Raw genomic sequence first — 24,295 nt, 5'->3', positions numbered from 1 at the left:
CAACTGGTTTTTGCCGATGCAACCGAGCCAAGAGAGTCAGATGCGCGCGACTGTGTCCTCGCGGATGTCGGTTAGCAGTTTCCTGGGAGAGCCGACGCGTATGTACGGTCGTCCTTGAAGCCGTTACACTCCCTTGCATCGCGGCTCTCTTGTAAATCGGGCCTCGAGTTTGCCTCGCCATTACACCCACTGACACGCCTCTATCGTCCATCCATCGATTCCGTCCATCGTTGATTCATCAGAATTGTTCTACGTAGCGAGCGCGATCCGTTCCACTGCTAGTTCTTTGAAACCGATAATTATAGCCACGTGAAAGTATCGGTAAGTCCTGATTCATGAAAAATGTGTTTGGTAGAGATAATTTAGGGTAACGAGAGTATTAGAGGAGCCGATGGTAATCGAGTTTATGACGTTTATTTCAAATTAGACTAAGTGCTTCCAGTCGGTACAGCGAATCATTAATTTCTTGCGCTGATTTCGTTTAAAAGTCATCAATAATTACCAGGCAGGTGTGAAAATGTCGCAACACCGGCCCGTTAGACCGGGGTCAAAGCAACGCAAGGTGCGCGTTGATACGATTTTAACGAGCGCCCCCTGTCCCGATCGGCTCAGTGAAAGTGATAGAAAGCGAAATAATGGTGCCTAGGACCGTATAGAGGAGAAGAAGAAGAAAAAAAGGATATATAGACATCCGTGCGAAATCTCCTCGAGCGGGATGCGCGACCGGGTGGGAGATGGAATGAGACGAATCGAGCGTAGAGAAATGATTAGTATCGGATCGTTAAGGCGGCCATGTAAACGGATAATTGGGCAATAACCCAGAAGCGAAGATCACGAACGCTGCTCCGCATATGGAACGATCACGATCGTAACGAAGATCTAGTTCCCGAGATAAACATGTAACGAACGAGAAGAGGTAAAAATGTCGGTATTGGAAGTCCTGGGGGCGCGGTCGCGTTGTTCTTCCATGGAAAATCGAGAAAATTTTGATGACCCGTTCCTTCGTCCAAGATCCAAATTATTTATTTATCTATTTATTTATTCGTCTACCAATCTCGTATACGAGATAAAGACCCATTAACGCGCAACACGCGTAGAGAGATGCAAACCCCTATAGAGATGCGTACCGTGTTCGAAAGTTTGTAAATGGACATTCCCGAAAGATCTAAAATGTGTCAGAGGTGTACGCAACATCGTGCAATTAGGACGATGCACCGGTGACGAGGAGGAAGGTTACGAGATTACCGAAAAGCATCGTGGATAACGTAGCTCGGAGAAACAACGGTTTCGGTAAGAATAGGAATATAAATTTCATAGGAGCGAATCGAAGTGGCGGAGATAAGACGATACGAGCATAGATTTCGTATCGTTCTTGGCGAGAACCGGCAAATTCTTGAATCGCGGCCGATCGATATATGGGTGTGACGACGGTGCACATTGGCCCTGTTATCCTTTCCTTCCTCGTGTGTAAGATCTGATTTCCTTACAATATACAGTGCGTATCGCGTTACACAGTACCGTACCTACCACCGCGCAGAATTCGTTATAGTTTATGTAAATTGACCGGGTGACTCGCGCGTTAAACTTCGCCGCTAGCCGCGGAATGCGTCGATTTATGGTGTCATCGATGACAGCTTTGTGTAATAAAACGGCGCGATAACTTGGACGCTGAATGAAATTGTCGATAGAAGAAACTCGATCCATACGCAAGAAAGGTTAACAACGGTAGTTTACCATATTTACATATCCTTCGTTGCTGACGAAAGAAAATGAATAACTTCATCGTCGATTCCCGCGAAGCGGTCTTTAACGTCAATCTTTCGAAACTTTCTCACCTCGTTACGAATGCAGAAACTCAACGAGCAGCCGATGATTCTAAGATAACCCAGTTTCACTTTGCGGCCGATTCGAAAACTTGGAACGCTACCGCTGTTGATGCGCGTGCAGGTGGTCAGCAGGTCCCGGAAGCGGATTCGAAAAACGCGAACGCTCGGGGACGTTGGCGTCGCTGCACGCACGATATTGCGAGATAATCGCGAGCCAGTTTGCGCGGAATGATCGCGCGTCCAGGAAAAGAAAGTATCGTAAACCAGAGGCAGCGTGTACGATGACGCAGGAAACGAACGACCCCGGTGCGGTGTAATTAACCGCGTTGTGCGACGGATTCGCGTAATGGCGCGTGCATCACAAGTGGACGGCGTTTTGCAAAAAGTAACGACCGTTGCGGACCGTGTTTTACGAGCGGGAGGATCGCTTTCGTTTCACCTTTCTGGGGTTTCACTTGGCTGACGTACGCGAGAAAATCCGTGTCTCGATATACGGGGTCCATAAAATTTACCGTTGGGCGTGTCTGACTTTTTTCCCCGCTGACTGATAACGCTCTCGTCCGTGCAACGATCTGACCTTTCGTTCCGAACAGCCGTTGAATTTTGACGAATCGAGCAGAGATCCTGTTTCTTCGTCCTTGGAGAGATGGCGTCTCACGCTTTTCGTATGTCACGATAACTGGTATTTCTACGCAACATCGTGATAAGACGTCTTACGATCCTGATAAGGAGATGTCGATACATCGATTGTTTCGCGCCATCTCGCGATAAATTTTGATCGACGTTGTACGTGCGATTACGATGAATTTGTCTCCTTTCGGCGGACGGACAATGTAAAATGTAATTTGACGGACGTGGTAGCGCCGGTTCGCTTAATGGATCTCGAGCATATCCTGACTTTTCGATCGATGTTCCTTAATGGATCTACCATTAGAGGATGAAGCTTCGAGATACTCGAAGAAATTAACCGGAGACAGGAGAATGTATTTAGGTTGATTACCCTCGTTACCGGGCCTCGAAATATTTCAGGGTCAGACGCGAAATGAGTGTTGGGAAAGGAGCGTGCTCCCAATTCGTCTGTTTGCTTGATAATGCCGATTACCGATATCTCTGCAGAAACGCAAAGTCGCGTAAAGTCTTTGAAGCAGAAAATTACAGTGTCTTAAATCCGTCTAAAGTGTACTCTGTTTTATGGCGAGTAGACGAGCTTACGATTCGGTATCAGCAAAATTCATCTTCTCGGAGAAAAAGTAAGACCACGGAAGACTCGAAGCGAGACGAGTCAGGGCGTGCGTGCAGGGCTCACGTGCAGTTTCCGATACCGAAAGTTCGAAGTGCAATTTCGTGGCAGGAATAAATCCCGTGTTGCATAAATCCCGGCACCTTCGTGCTTGGTGTAGCACACGTCGCTGAACTTCTCTCCGTTCGGCTCGGTGGTACAACATACGAGGCAAAAAATTCTGTCTCGTTCTCCTTCTCGTGCGTCCTCCGTCTCTCGCGATCTGGCCGCGTGCGCGAGCAAGATGGGAGCAGAGAGATCGAAGAGAGTCAGACGTGGTGTTCACCTACTCGCGAGGGTGTGTACCAAGGCGTGTGCAGAGTCCGTAGAACGAAGAATTCGCTCTGCACGAGACAGCGATACCGGTGCAAGGAGGTATCTATTGCTTGTGCAATAGTGAACGTATAGCGGATGTCAAACCGCGGCGCGCACGTATCGCACACCCCTGCACCAACTGTCCGCCAACTCCGCGTGTACGTGCATATCTGCATCGCGCGCCACACCGGTTGACAACTCGCGTGCTTACGCGCGGCTTTCGTGAATCCAACGAACGCTAATTTGCAAACAGGAAGTGGAAAGTCCGCCGTGCCGCGAGTCTGCCCGCGTTATAGACGAGGCTTGTTTCGATCGGTAATTACCGACAACAGACGGGATCGATGTTTCTTCGATTGCATTTAGCATGTAACTTTTATAGCAGCAGTTTGCTTCGTTCGGCATCGGATCACTCTAATGGATGTAAACGGCATCGATTATAGTAAAGCGTGTTTATCGGAGAGTGCTAATGTCGAGTTTCAGCATGACACGATGAAGCTAAGTTATAGCAAACAGAGAACACCGTAGGCATCAGTTATGGTAAGTTCAGGTTACACTTGGCTTACCTGAGCCTACACTGCGGAACCTAGCATTATCCTGACTCCGCGGCAGAATCTATACTATTGCAAAATTAATCTCGCCACGTAGCACTAGTTCGTTGGCGAGCTGCATTTCGCTTCATTATCCGCGAATCGCTAATCGAGCGAAGACTCCGTGAGAACGCGATTCCGGTGAAAGAGGAAGGCGGTTTCGTAATCTCATTTCTTTGCCATTCGTCGAACGCGCCCACGACGCCCGATCAAGCGCGTGTCAATGTTGTGGGGAGGCCAGAGGCGCCTCTAGCAGGTCGAAGGATAGCGAAAAAAATGAGCACAATAGGATAATATTTCACGGGTGCAGATCACGATCGACCTTGGCTGAACCGATCGAACATGATCGACGGATCGATCTCACGGCGCACGTACCACGGTGTTACCTCGAGTCGACTATGTTAACAGCTCCGTCTGGCTTTTCGCCGTATTTACAAATACTGTGACAAATCAACGGGACACCCAGCGGGTTGATCGTTGCAGACTGTCTGGCGAATTCGCGCCACGATCGAATCCACGCACTCGACTCGGATTTTACGCGTGTCACGAACTACAAAGTTTCGCTTCTACGCGGACTTATTTCTTATGTCATGGCAACTTTCCTCTCAAATTGTTCAATTCAATTCTGATACATTCCACGGGTAATAGAGAGAACGCCGTACGATATCGATTTTTCGGTTTGAGTTATCGCATCAGATGCGATCAAAGCAGCAAAAGACAGCACTTGGTGCTATAACGTAATCCTCGTGAATACCGATGTTACGAAACAAGGCGCCGATACCAAAGAAATGAAAAAAGCAAAGAGAAAACTGCGCGAGGAGAATTCCAGCGCGGAGTAGACGGCAGCGGTGTAATTTCACCTCTGAAAAACAATCGACGATTTGCCTGGATCTGGGATGGTAAATCGCCAGGGCGAGGTGTTACGTTGCGACACGGTCGAAAAACGTCGCTTCGTTAGTCCGAAATTCGAGCGTAAATCTCGAGAATGCGGCGGCGTTTTTCTGCCTAACGAGTCGTCCTTGTGCGCGAAAACAGATCCCATCGGTAGGCCATATATCTTCTCAACAATACCAGCCAGACCTCGTTCGGTCGCATACTTTTTTACGTCGACGAATTAAAACGTCTCCGCCTGTTCGATATTTACGCCAGCGTTTAAGGTAGAAAGCGCCTCCATACGCTAATTCCGTTCGAGACGAAATCGAGGGAAGGCTGGTTAAATTCCATCGCTTTTTGCTCGGTCTTGGCGTATTTCTATTTTCTTTATTTCTTTCTTTTTCTTATTATTAGCAATTGCGGCGATCGTAAAAGGAAATTAAGAAAACGATGCGACGGTTTAATCAATGGGCTTGATTCTTTAGTTACGTTAGGTCAGTATCGACGGTAATGATAAGCTTGAATAAGATCTACTAGTCAACCTCGGATTTTATGGTCCTCGCGAGGTAAAAAACGTAAAAATTTGGACGAAACTTCGATGCGGATTTCTTATTGCTATTTCAAAGAGATCCGCCAATAAACTTATCGAATTGATAAAATTCACAAATTTGTCACTGTCTCGTATTTGTGTTTTCCATGGTAATAAAGGGGAAGAGAATTTGAACCGCTTAAGAAATGTAACTCTCTGAGAGGTCAAAGCGATTGGAGGAACTGTCGGTGGGTTCGAAAGTCTCCGCAGGGAGGACAAGAAGACTCAACAAGGCCTGCGACCGCCGGGGGCAAGGTAATCCAAATTCCGCAGCCTTGCAAACAGCTTCGAGGATCGCTGTCGAGCAACAACGAATAAGCGATGTGTCGTTCGGTCGGCAAAGGAGCAGAAAATCGCATTATGTACTTCGCGGCATATCTTCCTGCCGACACATCCTCGACCATAAGGAGCTCGTTCCGCGACAGGCCCATTTACTTTATCGAGTCGGAAGACCCTGAACGATATCCTCCTCGCTCTTTTTTTCCTACTGCTATTCGCCGAATTTTTTCCACACGCGTATAAATATTCGCAAGGTTGCGGAGCCGATTAATTCTGGACCGAGGACGCTCGTGAACGACGCGTAAAAAGCGCGCGGATCCCGTTCCCCTGTAAAAAGAGTCGCACCGAACGAGCGGTAGATTAATTATTTCGTGGCGACATTACAGATCCGAGGGTTTCTTAACCTCTCACCTTCGGAGACGCGCGTCGCATCCGTAAAAAGCTGGATAAACAACGCGATAACGCGGTAGATATATATAACTCGTGCTGCGATCCCACGTTTCGTTCCTCTTTTCTTTCTCTCTCTTCTTCTTCTTCTTCACTCGGAAGTTTCTTTTTCTACCAGGCAAAAAAAAAAAAAAAAAAAAAAAAACGAAATTCAAAGCCGACCGATTAATTTCGATCGTTTTTTTTTTTTTCACCCGTACGCGACACACGCTTGTGCTTGTGATTATTCATCGTAGCGGGTGTTTCTCGTACCTCCTTTTCTTTCATAAAACAATCGCCAAATTTGTCCATGATTTGCGGTAACGTCGAAGGATATTTCGAAGAAGGAGAAGGTTGTTCGTCGCGTCTTCGAGGAACGCAGGCCGAGCATGATCGAAGATTTACGTGGGCGTTCTTCAAGTTGCGAGCCGTTTTTCACTCGCGGCTAAATGGCCGCTATTAATATTCATAACTTTCGTAAACACAGTCAAAACCATCTCGTTTCCGGGTCGGCGAGACAATCAATCGAACGACTCCACCAATGTCCACCAAGCTCGAAAAGGTAACAGTCTCGACGAGTCTCGACGAGTCTCGACTTCTTCCACTCGGTTTTTCAACGGTTGCACAACGATACGCGGTCAATCGATTGAAATCAAGCGGTAACTCTAATTTATTCCGACTGCATCGACGGAAACGCGAAACCGGAGTGATTTCATTAACGCGCCGGCGACGTTTTATCGTTCAGTCGCCGCGCTGGTCGGACAGTTACGAAAACGAAACGGTTCTCACAGGTTCGACGATAAGTGGCGCGAATGACCGTAAATTCCGCGTGCTATACAGCCACGCAGTGGTGGTACGGTCACCGCGATTGCGAAAGATTCGAGTCGCGGTGCCGCGACCTTTTGCACGCGACACCGTAGTCGCGTAATCGTATCAAGGAACGGGTTTCCGGTCTTTGACAGAATAGGGCAAAGTCCTCGTCATTGTAAACATCGACCTGTTTTCTTACGATCGATTTACTCGATTCTTCGACGCTGAAATAAGTACCTACGTACTTACCTCGATTAAAAGAAGATGAGATATAGTCTTAAAGATTTCTACTTCATTGTTTCCTCTTATAATTTCAACGATAGTTACAAATTCATAGACGACGATTAGAAGATCGTATAAAAAGCAAGAAAGAGCGAACGCCTCGCGATGGAATCCGGAACAAAGGCGAGACGCCGGGCGTCGATTTTCTCCCCGGTTTGCATTGCGTACGGTATGGATTTCTCAAGCGCTCTACCGACAAAAGAAACGGATCGGTAGGGGGAGGATCGATAAACCGATCGATTATGATCGAGCTGGTTGCAAAAACGCAGCTCGCACCGCGGTGTCCGCGCAGCCGGCCGTGTATCGGTAATTGCATCGTGCGGCTTGTCGACGCTTATCGCGGTTCTCTCCTTGGCATAAACGCACGTACGAGGGCGTTGCAGGTTTTCTCGAAAGGAACAGTCGTCCAAGCCTTACCAGTCCTATCCACAGGACCAGCGTTCGTCTAGAAAAAGGATCTGCGCCGGCGATCGGTGAACGTATCGAGAAACCACGGAGAAAAGTGGCTTACGCGCGTTATGGCGTTCTTTCGTCGTCTTTCTCCTTCGCCAATTCTCTTCAAACTTTTCGTATTAATTCGTCGATTTCTCGTCTCCACTCTAGAAATCGTTTAAACGTTGATCGATACTCGTCTGTAACGCGTTTAGTTACGAACGATATCCAGTGGGCGTAATTGTTATTAATGCCACGTACAACTCCGTTCACCAAATAACGTTTGCGAGAATTCTTTATCGCGAAATCAATAATGGATGTCCGCGCTGACAGCCGAGCGGTCTCCGACCAATTAAACAGCCAAGGATCCAGGAGAAAAGTAGCCAGATCCAGCGAATGATTTACGAGCTGCCCGTCCCTTCCTTCAGGCATTGATGTCTCCGGATCTCAGGTAGCGCTGATTGAGCTCTCCAACTGAACTTCGTTCCTCGTTTCGGACTTTACTCCTGGATACGTTAATCGTCGGTCTTCTGTGTTATATCTGTAACGTGGACGTAGAAACTGGATAGACGTACACTTTGCTTTCTCAGTTAGAGATCTAAAATCTCGTTTTAAGAAGACGGAAACGATTAGAGTGGACGTCGTAAGACGACGATGCTCGAGGAATTTGAAATGGATCGCGTTTAACGAAACCACGGCGGTGAACTTTCTATTAGGAACGTCGACATTAGGCTCGTCCTCCAAAAAGAAGAAACCGCCACCGCCGCCGCCGCCGCTTTCCTTAGCAGTGAAATTGAGAAGAAGCAAAAGGAAAGAGGACTCGCGGAATTAATCGCAGCCAGACCAGCATTCGATTAACTAGCAGGTGCTCTCGAATACGCGATCGAACGTTCGGACGTTTTCATTTCAAATAGAACGTCCGTACGAAGTGAAAACGATCTCCCTTGCCAGAGAAATCGTTAAATATGGCGTAAAAATCTGAAACATTTTTACGCATTTTACGTCTTAACTTAATTTTTCGATACGTAGATAGGAAAAAGACATTCTTCGCTTGGATTTCATAGAAATGCTTCGACATTCGTAGAAAGAGAGGAGTTTGTTGACTGAACAGGTTAGAACTGGATGGCAAGCTCGTCTTCGCGTGCGGATAATAATTTATGCATTACAGGCAGTTGATCTCGTTACGATTGCACAAAGACGGCAGAAAAACAGCGCGGTGAGGAACTCGAAAAGAGGACTAACGAGGTCAACGACGTCACTCGAGACTCGCCGTTCCGGCCTTCGTGACTTGACGTCTCGAAGCGCCTCGCGAGACCGGATTGAAACGAAAAGCAAAGGAACGCGTAGTGAAAATGTTGGCAAAAAAAAAAAAAAAAGAAAATCGCGGGGACGATCGGTGGAGAGCGTGGCCCAACAATTACCAACCGAAAGTCGATGGTGAAACGTTACGTTAAATATTTTTCTACTCTCTTCTCGATGAGTCTACCAACCTTTCTCTGGATCGGCAACCATAATTACGAAATCTCGATACGTTAGTATCGTTCGATTAAATTTTCTCAGCGATGGTAGCGTAAAATTCTAATTTTCCACGGTATTATATCGAGAATGAAAGCTTGAAGATAGAAGCGCTCGGTGATTTGTCGTTCACGGAAGAAGACGAGCATAATTGATAATTTACGATCGTGATGTTCTAACGGTGAGACTGTAGCAACTCGTTTTCGTTCTTCCTGGCTGTGGTCGTACGTCGAGAATTAAATCGATCGCAAATTAGCTCGAGCCACGAGAGTCCACCGGTGCGGGATAATTGACACGTCGTCGGGAAAAAGAGAAAAAGAAAGGGAGCGAGAGGTCTTCAAGGATGTCCACTCTTCCAGGTGAAGGCGGCAGCGAGAACGCGCGTAACGCCCCACAAATCAGCGGTGGTTTCGGTCTCGGTTCACCGAATTTCACCGGATTCCCTGCGCTCTCGTTCGTTTCTCGAACGAACGTTGATTTTAATCGACGCTGGTTTCACGTTATCGCAATGTTCGGTATTACGGTATTTTCTCTCGAAACGAAAATTAGTATGCCATTAAAAAAATATATCAGTGTACATAACACATTCCACGCGTAACACGGTATAATACGTTGAACTTTCTATCGAGATCATTCGATATTTTGAGTGTAAGCATAATACGCACGACTAAAGTAATCTCGAACGTTTTATGAGAGTAAATGAGCAGAGAAACTAAAGAAGCTGATAATGCAAGTAACATAGTTAGACGTACGAAGCTATAGATATTCGTATACGAACCAAAAATAGCTCTGGATCCGAAAATAAATTTCGATTTAAAATTCGATTTCCTCGAGTACCCTGAACTCGGCTGCGTTTAGCTTCTATTAATCGTACGAGTTTCCGCATTATGAAGATTGCCAGCTGACGAGGCCGAGATTCGATTACACGTCGTTCAGATTAAATCCCGTGGATGCACTTTCGATCACGCTAACGATCCCAGACTACCAGTATACACCGACATTGTTGCACAAACACGAATTCGCCGCGCTTCGTTGCTTTCTACCGACCGAACCCGATCGATTCGCAGCCGTGTTTTCGCACTTTATTTTTCGAGTTGCAACGGTTCCCCTGATTAACCAGACGCGCAGCATCTTGAAACCTGTAATCATCCTGCCGAATAAAACAAGAGTGATAGATCGCTGGTATCCTTGAATCGCGGTAAATTGACTTCCTTATCTTTACGCGTCGGGGTCTTTGGCGAGAGTTTTTACGCTTCAGATGCGGTATATATGTACGTCTCGTTCGATAAAAATGGCAAAGCAAGTAACACCTAATCTTGGTTCGTTCGATTCAACGATCGACGTTAAAAAGAGAAACTGTTCTCGCAAAAATTTCATGGACATGGATTTCGTAGACGAAATCTATGGAACGAAGTAATCGTGTACGGACAAACCGGTCGGTTACGAATTAGTAACGGCTCACTGCCGGATAAGCTGACCGTGCGGTTCGGATCGCTTCACACTTTCCGTGATTAATCCATCGCGGATCGTTCGTGCCGCCTACTTAACGGCCGGTACGCTCGTTCAAGTAGCGATCTCGACGTTCCTCGGCGACCTCTTCATGTATCGCGAAACGGCACGGGTCACCGGTGTCAAGTCGTGCCCTGGCAGCCTCGACTTTGCCAACCAACGAACCTACTGCCTTCGTCTGACCCCTCTAGCTTGTTCCTGCCCCCCGATTCTCTAGTAATCTCTTTCTTTAACGATTTTCCTCCAGCCACTTTTATCGAATCGCAGGCGTTTTCCTTTCACCCTCCGTCGATAGAGACTCCCACTATGGGGAAGAACGAGGATGAACTGGAACGACAAAATGTAAATAAAGTGCATAGGGGTGGCCGAGTGGAAAAACGAGAACGAGTCGATGAAATATGTACTGTTCCTTTCGAGATACTCTTCGATTTTCTACCGATGGGGAATCGAATCCGGTGAAACTCATTCAAAGAAAATCTTGTCTTCCTTTTGCCTTTCGCAACGTTTCGGTACGTTCGCTCTTCTTACACCAGGACGAAACCTCTCGGGTTAGACTTCTCTATTATTCTGAAGCTGACCAATTGCCGCTTACGTGCCAATAGCACGTACTGACTGTAAGCGTAGAAAAACACGACAGTATAAACATATTATGGTAACGAGGCGAAAAACTCGTTGACGAGCCAGCACTGGTTTAAGGTTAGCGTTTCCTTCGCGTTTCCACGTGTCCTTAAAAATTCACCGGATATATTAATATCGGCGCGAGATTGCATTCCCACGAGCGAACGAAGGAAGAGAAGGAGCGTTGCTACGGAGACTGGTCGAGCAAAAGGCGAACCGGCGGACGTCGGATTTCACCCTTTTCTTTCTTCCATTCGTTCTTTTTTCTTTCCACAGTTGGTTTTCCCGACAGCGACAGCTCTAGCAACGAACACTTCAAGCGGCACGTTGGCTCGAATTCGTATTACGTAAGTATCGGCCAACCGGATGCATTGTGCTCGCGAAACTGCGAGGAAATTTACGACAGGACCGATTACGAGAGTATTAGCCTGCACGAGGGCCACTGGCCTGTTCCAAAGAAGCTGGAACGTACGAACCGACTCTCTAAAAAATCTAGAAATATCGGAATGAGAAATCGCGATCGCTTTCGAGTGGTGCGTAACATCCTACCAACGATCGAAACGATAGTCGATAGGTTTTCTTGCTCCTGGGGAAGAGTACGTGATCGACATGGAGAGCCAACGAGTGAAATCGTATCGCCCTACTGGCTGCTCCGAAACTCCAACTCCTTCCTTAGTTTTTGTTTCTGGCTATATCTAAACTGTTACATACAGTTTACGCTGTGCGGCGAGTTAAACGTACTCGAAATCATCGGCCATTGTCCTCGCTTCGTATTTCAATGTCCATCGGTGGGCAGATAGAAAGTCTCTCTTGCCGATACATCAACGCGAACGATCAACGTGAGAGCCTGACCTCTGCAAATTCGGAATCCATGTCAAATCGACCAAAACGCGCGATAGAGCGTTATACGCGAGATACGCGTTCGTACGAACGGAAGAACAAGTCGCCGGACGAGTGCGAGTCTCGTCGGGGCTAGATACAGTTTTCAGATAGAATCCCGACATGGGAGCTGGATACGTGGACGCGTGAGAACTGGGCCGGCAAAGAGAAGACGAGCGAGACAAGCTTTATCAACCCGTTAGAAGAAATAAAGAAGCTCGGGGAACGATGGTGTGACGCGTGAATCATCTGGTGTCGATATTAACTTGGGTGTGTGTAATCGAAGGGAGAAAAAGCGGCGGAATAACGTCGATCGCGGCTGATCGCGCGAAGGAACGCATTATTGCGATAGCACGGCTAATCGTAACGCGATCATCGACGTGACCAGTTATAGCGTTGGACGTTTTGCGAAACACGAGCAAAAAGTTCGCGCCGCGTGTTGCAACCGATCCGTTGAATCGATACGCGATCAATTCGGACTTGGCATCTGATCACTGATTGCGAGAGAAGTTTCGCAGATCCGACAAGAATTCGGCGGGATCAAGTTGAACGAAATGACGAAACGGCTGTACGTACTTACGTTGAACGTCCGATGGGATCAGGTTCTTCGTGCAACTTTGTTGCGAATTAAATCGCAGACATAATCGGGAAACTAATTTCTTTGAAGTACCTATAATACACGGATATCCCATACGGGATATCGCTATCCTGTAATGGACGGTTATAGGTGCGAGGGGATTGTCAGCAATATATGGTCTTAACAAGTAGAGCGATTTAATAACAAGCAATAATGGCGTGCACGAGCTCGTACGAGAAAATCTCCACTCGAACGATTAGCCGCTTTTGACCTGGAACCACGTTTTCTGGAACACGATGTTACCGCGAAGAACTGTCGAGAAGAAAAACGCTACAAATCGTGGACATTGTCAACGATTTTGTCAGCGAACTAAAATCGCTTTCTACGTGCGAGTATCTTCCGAAGCTGTTAAAATTGCCGAACGACTTATCGAGAGGTATGGAGAAGTATGGAGAGGTATGGAGGCTCGTAGCAGGAAGGCGGCGCTCGAAAGCGCCCGGCCCGTCATGGGAACCGAACAAAGCGATCCCTGGCTCACGTGTGCATGATTTTAGACGAAGCAGGAAGAAACGAGCGCGTTCGGGTTCGAAGGTCTCGACGTGAGAATCGAAACAGTCGATGGAGCAGCCACGCCGCGGCGAAGAAGACGCGGTCGCTTCTATCAGTCGCCGGTGAATACATCAAAGGACACGTAGTGCGCTCCTCTATCGTGGTTCCCTCATGAGGTCGAGTAGAGAAGGAGAGAAGGAGAGAATATCCGAGGACGGATCGTTGAGGATGTCGTCGAACCGGCAGCGTTCGTTCTTCGGTTTCCGGGACGAGGAGTAGAGACACGCGGGGACTTGCGTGGCGGGTCAACGATAGCGTGCGGCTTATTTTACAACTACAGTTAGAGATAGCGAAGATGGACGAACCAGTAGACGCGAGCGAGGACGCCGGTTCCGCCGCGTTATCGCGTCATCCGCCATTTTTCGACCTACACCCCTGCTCGACATTCAGCCAAGGGTGTCATAGGAGAGAAACGTTCTATCCGTCCATCGTGTTCCGTCGTATTTTTCCTTCGTACGAGGAAGAAGTACGGCTTGTAGTTTCATGGCAAACGTTTTTCCTATTGCACCATTCTGTTGGAACATATGGGAGAGATAACTGGATCTAGCGGAAAGAAAGTCAGTCGCGGCGAGACACGTACTCCGTGTGTCATTGTTAATTTACTGGACGCTCGATGCTGTTGCGAGGAAACACTCGACCTGTCCGCTCTATTACTTTTTTCACTTTCTCCTTGTCCATTCTTCTTCGTCCCCCTCGTCGCTTTCTCCACTTCAGCCAAGAAGAAACGAAGCTTAATGACAACAAACGTTTCGCCCCTTTTTCCCGGAACAATACCGTCGAATATAACGTATAAATAATTCTGGCCAACAGTATATCGCGTCGTGTCTGGTCGTCGAAAGAATACGTCGGTGGCATAGGACAACTCGAGCAGCTTGGTCGAGTTGGAAAGGAGTTCGCGTGGCCGTATCACCGACGTACTATCGAAGGCTTCCCCACGCCTTGTGTCCACGCGACACACAATGCATTGCCTCTGCACGACCGGTAATCGTAAGACGATCGTTATTGAGTCGAATTAACTCCGCTACCAATGGACTTTGATGCTTGTCTCGGCTAATTTTTCAGATCTCGCGGCACAGCCACGAACGTTCTGAACGTCACGATAGCCGAACGGACAAGGAAACGATCTTTCCACGTTTTACATAGCATTCAGTTTCTTAACATTTCGCTACCGTTATAAATAGCCCACGCGAAGATGTCATCGGCGATTAAGGTTGGTCGCGTCGCAATTATTATTCGTCTGAGATTTTTCGCGACGATGACTCAGTGAGTAATTAACGAGCGACAGGTGCCTCGATCGAGACGGAGCGAATTCCGGCTGTCGAACCAGCGATTATTAATAGCGATCGAGCGTATGTCCAAGGCTCCGCGAACGCGGATGCCCGATAAAAGGACAGCTATATAGAATCATGGCGACATTGTCGCCGACGGTAAAAGGAGAGAAGCCCAGAGCCGGGGACCGTCCTTGCTGAACGTTCTAGCGGGCGCACCGGTGCAGCGGTGGTTACGATAGCGCCTTAAAGGAGACGACGAGAAGGGGAGCGAGTTAAAACTCTTCTCTTTCTCTCTAGCGTGGCGATATCACGACGGCCGTATCGGTGCTTCTCCGACACGGGCGGACAACCAAAGAGGAGAGAAACAGAGAAAGAAAGAGAGAGAGAGAGAAAGAGCCACGCCTTACGAGCAGCGACACGCCGTACAATGCAACGCTCGCCCTAGCTAGGCTCCGCTCGGCTTCGCTTGCTCCGGGCAACGTGAAACGCAACCGATGCAACGTGCAACTTGCCGCCGTTGCAGAACATACTTATATACGAGAGAGCGCCGATATACCCTGCCTAGAAACCGATAGATGCCGGCAGGATATCGGTGTTTGCTGTGTGCGCGTTCGATACCCCACGAGGCGAATGCGCGCCGCTCGTGTTCACGCTCCGAAAACAATTTAGCCGGGATCGTGAATGGGCCACCAATTACTCTTCCATCGGCGTCCAGAGATCGCCGAGGAAAGATTATTTTGACAGTGAGGGATAAAAGGTTCGTGGTCACTCGAGGGAGCGACCGTATCTGTAACTAACCTATCTCGCAACGACAAACAGGGAATGGTATCGTTTCTTCTCTTTCTCCTTTTTCTCTTCTCCTTTTCTTTTTGTCTTATAGCAACTAAAAAAAAAAAAAAAAAAAAAATGGGAAAAATCAGAGGAAGCGGACAGAGTTACCGATGCAAATGCATGCGGCGCATTCGAAACCGAAAGCCCTGCAACACGTGTCCGCGTGCGCGTGCAGGCTTACATGCAAAATGCGGCCGGTGCGCAATCATGCATTCTGCTCAATTGCAGCGGCGTCGCGGCGGTGGTACACGCCAGCGAGTCGCTCGAACGCGCACCGAACGATTTTCCAGACGATCTTTTATCGGTTGCCACATCGTGTCTGGATTTATCTGCATCGTTAAACGACCGCGCCGCACCGATATCGGCACGACACAGCACTGCGCACAGGGAACGAGAGGAAAGAATCCTTTCCCGACGCGTGCACACCATCGCTGCGCCACAGCGCGTTGTGGTGTTGCAGCGCGCGCGCGCTCGAGAGGGTGTAGTCGCCGCGCGGAATTCTCTCTCGAGGGGATTTTTACCGGCGGATCTTTATGCACCGTGCTTTATCCGCGCGCTCCGATCGATCGATCGCGCGACGCACGAGGGGATCCAGGCGCCACGTGACACTGCTAACCTTTCGCGGTTCTTACTTATCCGCGTCTCTCCCTCGTAGCTCGGCGACTGCCAAGTAAATCGAAACTGCTCGAGGTTAATGTTTCTTGGGTTGGGTTTGGAGGCCGACCCTCTGCACCGATATTCTCCGCCTATCGATCAAACCTGTGTTAATAGTTGTAATCGTTCTTTATCAAGTAAATTCATCGCAGTTCGTTCTTCGAACAGCACGAACGAAGGAAGAAGGGTGGAAAGAATCCGTCGTTACAGCCCGAAATCGCGACTAAACAGCGGAATAATAAATCTTTCGAATCGATCGCAGCGGTTGAAGGATTAACGTGGCCGCATACCTTCGTTATTGAATAGGATGGAAAAATGGCATTCTAGAAACACGGCGGCGCTCGGTTGATAGTAAAATCGAAGGCGGCACGACGTATCGACGGTGAATGATCGGCAGAAACGCAACGCGGATCGCGACCAGATAAGATCGCCAAGCCCGCAGCAAGGTTTTTCAAGTAAAAGCGCGGAAAACGTATCGTGGAATGCGAATTCCGCGTAGAGAGTCGCGAGGAGATCTATCGTGTTTCGCTCGCGTTCCGTGTCGGTGAACCGCGACGAGAAGGGTCACGATGATTCTGAAATTAATTTATGCGAAATACGTCCGCTGGTAACCTTGCATGTGCGTAACTGCGTTCACGTAGGAGTGTTATTAATAATAGAAGCCTGCCTATATTTTATTAAATCTGCCGGCGGTCTAATCTACAAAGAAATCAATTTCATTAATAAATAACATCGTTAATGGCGAATTTAACCCTGATAACGCCGAACCTGAAGAAAATGAGACGTCGATAGTAACGGTCGAGAAAGAGGAAAAAACGGATCCCACAGCCAGGATAGGATTATTCGCGATGGACTCGTTCGGATTTAGACGCTTGCAAATCAACCGGTTATCTGATAAAATTATTCACTAACCGTCTCGCTTTCTCGCGGCAGAGAGCCAGGGATAGATGGTGGCACGTTCGTTGTTCTCGTCCCTCCTGGACAATACGACTGTTAAAAGGAGTAATAAAGTGGCGCGCCAGGGAGCTGGTGATAAAGAGCTTCGACTCGCCGGTGCTCGTCGGTAAATGCATCCGCGCGAGACGCGCTTATAATAAAGTAACGCTACGCGTTTATCTGACGTCTGTGGCCGAAGAAGTAGCTCAGCCACGGTAGTCCGGTGATCTCCGAGCTGAGCTCCCTGCCTATAATTTCAGAGCTCGGAACGGCGCGCCACGCCGCGCTGCTCTGCCGCCCGTTAGACGAGTTCTGCAATTGAGAAGTTTATCGCTAGACGAAAGAAAAGATAGAACTTTTCTAATTCGAATTCATCGGAAGATAATTCTAAGCACAGCCAATCTTTTTTGGCGATCGATCTCTAACGAAAGAAAGTTTGTAAGAGCGAACTTTCAAAAACATAGCGGATTAATCGGACGAGCCACGGACGAATTCATCGGACGCGTTTAATCGTGAAATTAATCTCTCTCCATCGTGCCGACTCTAAATTAACCCACATATGGTGCTGCGGCAGAAAAGAGCGAGCTGACTGCTCGAGCCAGGAAACAGATGCATCTTTCGTTAATTAACGACTTTCGTTGAGAAAAACAGAGCGCATGAGTTATACGGCTAATTATCCTTAAATGCTCGCTCGTTTGTATTAATCCGGCACGGCCGAATCTTGCCCACGATTTCCATAAACCATTATCGACTTCCCCTCTCGGATCTTTCGTTCCGTCTTGTAACGAATTGTTCTCGCGTGGCTTTTATTAATAAAGAGATTTCTTTGACGGTGTCCTTACAAACGGGATAATAATGGTAGATTAATGGAGCGATCGAACCTACCGCGACAGTCATTTATCACGATTATCGTTGCGCCGGAGAACGCAATAATATCGCGACTTATTGTTACACCGTTTATCGACGAAACATCGATCTCTATTTTTTTTTCTCCTTCTTTTTGTCTATCGTGTAATTCACTCGTTCGTATCGGTGTACAAACGACATCTATTATTCTCCAATCGTCGAAATTAATCTACCTTGCGTACAGTCGTTCGTATATTCCATGTCATTAAAACGATTCCTTCGGTTCGTTGCTACGATAAAACACGTTACTTTCAATTGAATCGCCGGAATCGCGAGTAACACGACTCTTCGAGGACGATAAAAATGCTAGCAAATCGCTGGAAGAGTAGCTTGGCGAAATCTCGACTCCGAATCACGGACGAGAAACATCAGCGCGTTCAGATTATACGTAAAAGGAGAAAAGAAAAAAGACGAGGGGAATCGTGGAAGAAAATGAAGGTGAGCCCGCGTAATCCAACACGCGGCTCGTATTTTCTCCGAACGAGCGCGATGGCTCGTAAACGGAGGGATTTGCATGCAAAAACTCGAGGATCCCGGCAGGGGAAGGACCGCCTCGCAGACCAATGGTCATGGGACACCCACGTGCCTCACGGCGGCGTATATCTCGACCGACCGACGTAAATCATCTCCGTGATGAATGCGAGATCTATCTCGCCGCGTTTTCCCTATAAATTTCAGGGGCGCGATGCGCGCACCAGACAACGCAGCCAGGCCTCCGCTGCGAGCCACCAACGTGGGCGTGAATGGCGGAATTCAACGGTAATGGACACGAGGATCGCGACCCTTCGGAACTTCTCCAAGGTGCTTTGACCGTTCGAGATGCGGAACGAGGGAGGCGACTGGAACGAGTTTTTAGTCCTCGCTGGAGAAGAAGGACGGAGCTTTCGTCGCGGGACGTGCACCTCTTTGAACGTTCGACCAGTGGCCTCGAGGAAGTTGCAACCGATGTAGCATTGCGCCTTTGTAATTGGTACTTTTATACAGGGATGTTAGCAGTAATTTAACGATACGCTCGATTGCAACGTTGGTGTTCTTGCTAACAGCATCTACCAAGGATATGAAGAACGAGGGAATTTTTTTTATGTACGAGGAATAGATTAATTAAAAGGTACGCAGAATCCGAAGAATAACGGGATTTATATCTTTTTAAGTCGGCCGAACGCCATCTGCTATTCGCTGTCGTCGATTTCAGCGTTTTATGTCTCAATGTATCGATATTACTCTGGTTAACAAACACTTCCTAGCTTCCCGAATATCATCGATGTCCGAACTAACGTATCGACAATCTCGTTGCTTAAAGAGATTGGATGATCCTCCTATTTATCAAAAACGTGCAATGCGTTAATACGAATATAATATTCTGCGACGCTGCAACCAAGACTGTCTCGTTCTTCTTGACAAGAACGACGTAATTATCGTTCTTATACGAAACTTATACGTCTGCGAGCTTTCGTTCTTTTCCTGTTTTTTCTTTTCTTTTTTTTTCAAACGGTCTCGGATCTGGAACAGCTGACCACCTTTCCAACGAACAACTTCGAGAAGATGCGTGTCTCACGCTGCCGAGTTGAAACGTGCGTGCACGTCCACGCCAATTAATGGCTTTCGACTTTTGATTGACGTCCACTGACCGCGTTCACCTGTTACACACCGCGTTTCACGGTAATCAGGGTTGCAGCAGTTTTGCGACCCTTCGGTGCCAGGGATAACGCAAGCCCGTGTTTTTTGCGCTGTTCGTGCAGCTCGCGTCGCTTACGATATTCCGTATACAGGATTTCGCAATCGCTGCAGGGTTTTATTCAAGTTCATCCTCCGAATTTACATATAAAGGACACGCTAGAGAAATTCCGAAGAACGGAGTATTCTACGAGATAGTAAGTTGCCGCATCGTAAGACTATAGAGCAGAGTGGACGGGGCTTTGAAATTTTCCGAGGTGCTTGAGTATCGAATATATCGAGACGCGATTCTCGATAGATACCAAATATGCGTTGGGAAGGTCGGCGCCGCTCGGGTTATTACACGCTGTCTTACCATGACAACTCGCTACATCGAGAAATCATCCTGTAACCTCGGTACGACTTTTACTTGAACGTTGCGCTTGTATTAGTTTCATGGATATCCTACTTTATTATTTTTATCGATATTTAATATCCTTTGCGAGATTCTTCGTAATAATTTTAATAATACTTATGTACTATTTTTATCATTCGATATAGCTCGAAGGCTGCTTAAACTTTCGAAGGTGATCTTCCATGGTAAGGGATAAACCACGACCAATTATCGTTCGAGAACCAAAAAATCCTGCCGTGTTATAAAGTGCAACAACCACCGAGCTGCTCCGTCGTATAATTTTATAGATATTAATCTGTAACACCGTTCATTTTACACTCCGTGTAATCAAACAGGCCCGTAGCAAGGACCAGTCTGCGGATTTTTCTATGGCGGCGGAATGGAATCGTGGGAAGGACGCGAACCAGACCAGCGAGATCGGACGAAACGAAAAGAGAGACACCGTCAAGGCGATGCAACCGTCGTCGCTCCCGATGCACTTCCTAAACGGACGCGATGACGTATCAGAGCAAAACATCAATCATTATCGACGCCGTTCGTCTTGGGTTTCCATGGGCGTCCTTATAACGAGTTTGGCAGACAATTTTTTGTCAAAGCGCGGCTCGTTTGGCCGTCAAAAGAAGAACCACGTTCTCCTTCCTGGCCTCCGGACAAACACGTTCGATTTTCCCAACGATTTGCCATTATTCTCGTCCTTCGCTTCGAAGATTCTTTCCGTTCTTGATTCTATTGGTCTTGATCGTTTAACAACGAACGATTTAATAAATAAAGTTTAAGAAAAATGAAAAAGCTTCGAGATACGTAACGTTAAAACGCGTGTAATTGTCAAATTGGAAACTAAACTTCCTACGAGCGAGCGAGCGAAGAAACATAGAAAAATAACTGAAATGCGCGTAAGTTCTCTTACGGTTCTCTAGGGTCCGTGGGTTAGATTGTTTCAGCAAATGTTTCAGCAAATATCGTGATAGAAGCATCGATTTAATATCAGATTGGACGTACATATTCCTAATTTCTGAACGACTTCGTGCACTTATTCTAGGACAATATCGTTACACTACGGGCGATGAAATTGCTGTTCGCGTTGGAATTACATCGATAGGCAACAATGTAATAACGCATTATTAAAATAATTGTTTGATTATCCCGGGAGTAGCGTGCGCCGAGTTTGCTATTACCGCGGCACCCTCTTTCGCCAGTGCTCGTTCTTCGTCTATGATCTCTGATTCGTCGCGGTTACGGACGATCCAGCGTTAATTGTTCTCTGGAGGATGGGAAATTTTCGACATTCTTCGGTGGTTGGTCCGCACGAAGAAATTTTCGTCTCGGTTTCCGTATCGACGCGCAATCTCGATGCCAAGCGAATCGAGTTTCGATCGGACGACCGAGTTTTTGCCGCGTCTCGTTTTGGAACACGGTCGCGTCGCCTTGGAGAGATTCGCGGCCTCTTCCCACTGTATACGGCGCGGCGTGGCCAATACGACCTTCCGACCGCTGGAAAAATCAACGCCTCGATGCCAGTCGAAAGAAACGAGATCGCCCGACCGAAGCCTTGAGACGATCGCGCACACGATCCCCTATTAACTCGTCAGTCTCTTCCGAAATCCGACGCGACCTAAATATCGAACCCTCGTTCACCGGTAAGCGCTACGAGTTTCGTAAGAACTCGTTGATCTGTATTATTTTAGACCTCGTGCCTGGCGATATTTCCGACGCTCGATAAGAGGAATCTCGATCAAAGGAAAAGCGAAGCTGCCCTCCTGACATCCGAGTAGTACTTATACGATTCTGGTTTCAATTAAATGACAATCGCGTCGTTGAAGCAACAACGGTTAACGGTTGGGGATCGTTTGCCGGCCACGATGGCCGATCGTGGCGCGTCCAGCTTCGCGACATTCCAGCGCATTGTCTTAAAACTGACCCCTGATGGTTGACAATGGGGAACTGGTAAGAACGCATTTAACTGTACCCGGCTGCGGCGATCGGTTTTAGCCGATTATCCACGGACAGCGGCACGATGCGATGTGCCGTTTGTGCAACCGGTCCTACGTCGTCGTCTCGGTTGCAAGGAGCAAGCCACGACCGTTAGACCTCGGACACACGAGAACGGCCGCTACGCCACGCCACGGCACGCCGAGCCACCGTGCCAGGCCAGGCCACGCCACGCCACGCCGCACGGAGCAGCGCACCACACCACACTCTCCCCCTTCTAACAAACAAAGTTAATAAGCAATATCTGCCGGCATAGCGGCGTGCACTGCCGTTACCGATAGCACGGTGCACCGTGTGCCGCAACATAATGGTGCATGTAACGATCGCGGCGGCGTTCCTTCCAACGATTGGCTTGGTGTATCAGTGGCACGCAAACTGGGGCTTCGTTACGCGTAAATCGCCGCGTTCTCGCTCGACGATAAACGATCGGGACCGGCGCGGGGGCAGCGCCGATATCCGGTCGCACGACGTTTCACCGGCCTCGCCGATCTCTGACTCCGTTCCCTCCGCGGATCCTGATAACGATTGTACCGAGAAACGTTACGAGAACGGCCGTTCAGCAGGCGAGCTTCGTCCGTCTGTAGTCGGCGGTTAATCGCGCCGGATACTACCTGCCTTTCGAGTAATTGCCATTCACGCACGTTTGTCCGCGTGTTTGGATCCAGCGACGAAGATACGCTCGGAGATCGTAGAGATGATGGAAGGTGCCGAAGGAAGCGAGACCGCTGTGATCAGGTTGGATAGAGGTGTCTTTGACCAGCCAGCTGATTAATGAGAAGCGACTCGACCGAGCCTGTTGAATGAAGGCGTTCGAAGGATCGATGATTCTCTGTTTCCCCACTGTGAGGATTTAACGATTGTTAGAGAGACGGCGTTGAACGCGAGATACGCTAAGTTGTCAGGAGTAATGCGGGGTAATTGCTATTTATGACGGGATCACGGAGTTGCGTAAACCAACGTTCGTAAACACCTCGGAATAGCGTAATTACTTCTCACGAGTCTATTGTAATAGCGACAGTTGCTCTCACACCTGTCCGACGATTACCGCAATCTCCGCTAAACTCTTGAACAAACCCCGACAAAACACCGTCATTAAAAATTTCCTCCGTAAAACGAACTGCCAGCTGCGCAATTAACATCCGAAGACCAAATATCCAAGTCGTATCTCTTTCATTTACCGAGAGAAACATTTCGAATCGGTGAATCTTCCGATCAGAAACACGACGAATAGACAAAAAGGGAAGAGAGAAAAGACTGGATCCGGCGAGAAATTTGAGTGCCACTGTGATAGAGGGTCGCAGGGAGGCTGGTGAAGTGAGCGAGGTCCACGAGAGTGATTGTACTTATCCGCGCGCATAGCGAGGCGCACACGGACGCGCACCAGCACAGCCGCGGCCACCGTAGGCTCGATAGTTAAAGAACGATGCGGATGGCAGGAGTGAAAGGCCCACGCCCGTGCCTCGGGCTCCTCGGCAAGGGCGACTGGCCCCTCAGCACGCGCGCGTACCCGCACAGAGACACTCACCTACTCACGTACACGTGCTGGCACACGTGCAACAGGCCATCCACGAACTCGGCCGCGAGCTCCTCTCTCTTTCTCTCTGGCCGTCTCCTTCCCTCGTTTGCTCCGTCCTCCTCGATCGCCGCCGTTCTCCGATCGCAAAATCCGGCGCTCTCTCGTTACGAGCTCCTATGTACGCGCGCGAGCGCACCAGCCTGCACATCTATGCACCGTGCTCGCGTTCGCGTTCGATCGCGTCCACTTTTATTTTCGGCTCAATTTTCCTGGCCCTGAGGCCCCACACTCCCTTTAACGACCTCCCCGATCGTTTCGCGAGACACTCAATTCCAGAAGACGAATTAACCTCGAATCCCATCGAGTCGGTGCTTCTTTAATCCACAGACGTTGCATCAACTCTGTTTGGCTACCTCAAACCTTTTGTAAGTTCGGCTGACAGTAAAAGGAGATTTATGGGTCGCCCCAAGCGCTCAAGTAGATTCGGAAGGTTGTGGTCCGATGTCTTTGTCGAGTCGAGTCGAGTTCGAGTCGTATCGATCGCGCTGCTGCTATCGGTAGTCCGATATCGATGAATTTATAAGAAATTCAAAAGTAAGAAGAGTGCACATAGTGTTCTAATATCCAAAAGTATATAAGGTATCGAGAGTTATATAAGGTTAAGCTATGAAGTACCCCTTACAACGTATAGCGGATGAAACGTAAATTCTGTCTCTTTA

General features: G+C 48.2%; 1 long non-coding RNA gene across 1 annotated transcript in view; it reads right to left on the bottom strand.

The window, feature by feature from the left end:
- Positions 1 to 23,521, bottom strand: part of LOC132904956 (uncharacterized) — a 181,158-nt gene extending 157,637 nt beyond the window's left edge. Inside the window, exon 1 of the long non-coding RNA XR_009657703.1 lies at positions 23,512 to 23,521. This is a non-coding gene — a long non-coding RNA (uncharacterized LOC132904956). The remainder of the gene's footprint in view (positions 1 to 23,511) is intronic.
- Positions 23,522 to 24,295: the final 774 nt, after the last annotated feature.

The sequence above is a fragment of the Bombus pascuorum genome, chromosome 3, assembly GCF_905332965.1.
Source record: "Bombus pascuorum chromosome 3, iyBomPasc1.1, whole genome shotgun sequence".
NCBI classification, from domain to species: Eukaryota; Metazoa; Arthropoda; class Insecta; order Hymenoptera; family Apidae; genus Bombus; species Bombus pascuorum.
The sequence above is the reverse complement of the archived record's forward strand: the minus strand, read 5'-3'. Positions and strand labels throughout refer to the sequence as shown.